At 75.2% G+C, this 996-nt stretch overlaps 1 protein-coding gene across 3 annotated transcripts in view; it reads right to left on the bottom strand.

Moving 5' to 3' along the window:
• Window positions 1-666, bottom strand: part of RAF1 (Raf-1 proto-oncogene, serine/threonine kinase) — a 47,619-nt gene extending 46,953 nt beyond the window's left edge. For all 3 annotated transcript variants that reach the window (XM_010584428.1, XM_010584429.1, XM_010584430.1), the window contains exon 1: window positions 513-666. The gene's annotated coding sequence lies outside the window, so the exon portion shown is untranslated. The remainder of the gene's footprint in view (window positions 1-512) is intronic.
• Window positions 667-996: the final 330 nt, after the last annotated feature.

Below are 996 nucleotides of genomic sequence, written 5' to 3'. Positions count from 1 at the left end.
GCGCTGGCACTGACAGGCGGCGGCCGCGGCGCACCTTCCCCTCCCACCTGACCCGCCGCAGCCGCCACGGGCCTCAGACCACCCGCCCCGGGCTTTTTGGCACCTTCCCCGGCTCCCGGGTCCGGGCCGCCGCGCACCTCCCCTCCCGAGGCGGGAGCCCCCGCCCGGGCCCCGCGGCGGACAGGGACGCCGGCCTCGGCGGCGGAGGGGGAGCGCCGAGGGCTCCGCGATGAGCCGCGACCCCGCAGGTACGGAGAGGGCCGATTCCTCCTCCTTCCTCCCCCGGTCCCTGTCAGGGGCCGAGCGGCCGCCCTTGCCTCGCCCTGGTTTCCCCTCACGGCCGAGGCGGCGGCCGGGTCAGCGCGCCCGGGGCTGAGCCGCCGCTGGGAGCCAGCCGGCGCCGCTCCAGGCGCCAGCACCGAGGAAGAGCGAGCCGGGGAGAAAGGGGAGCCCTTCTGTCCCTCGCTCCCTGCCGCGTCCTCTGCCGCTCACCAGCCCGACGCCGCTCCTACCTATGTCACTCCCTCCCGGCGGCTCCCTGCAGGCTCTCGTCCCGCTCGGTGCCGTTCGTTTCGTTCCTCATCTAAAATGGCGGCCTCACACTCAGCGAGACATTTATCCTCCGCCCATCGACCTCTCGGCACTCGGCTCCTTCCCTCTCGCCTTCTTTTCCCGTCCTCCTCCTCCCCGCCTCTCGGCCTGACCGCGGAGCGCCGAGCTGTCGATAGAACCCGCTCCGCCCCGCGCCCCCGCCCCCTCTGCGGGCCGCCATTTTGGAGCGGCGGCGGCAGCGGCTGAGGCGGCAGCCGAGGGAGGTGAGGCGAGGCGAGGTCCTGCCCGCCGCCGCGGCTGCGTCTGCTCCTCCGCCCCTTCTTGGGTCAGCCGGCTCTGGGGGTGGGTGATGAGCCCTGCCGCTGCGTCGGGGGAGCCGGAGCGGGCCCTGCCGGGGCGACCGAGCCGCCTCCCCTCAGTCCTCCAGAGGCGCCCGCAGCGCTG

This window comes from Haliaeetus leucocephalus, unplaced genomic scaffold, assembly GCF_000737465.1.
Source record: "Haliaeetus leucocephalus isolate CR32 unplaced genomic scaffold, Haliaeetus_leucocephalus-4.0 Scaffold984, whole genome shotgun sequence".
NCBI classification, from domain to species: domain Eukaryota; kingdom Metazoa; phylum Chordata; class Aves; order Accipitriformes; family Accipitridae; genus Haliaeetus; species Haliaeetus leucocephalus.
Note: the sequence above shows the minus strand (reverse complement) of the source record. Positions and strands in the feature narration are given on the sequence as shown.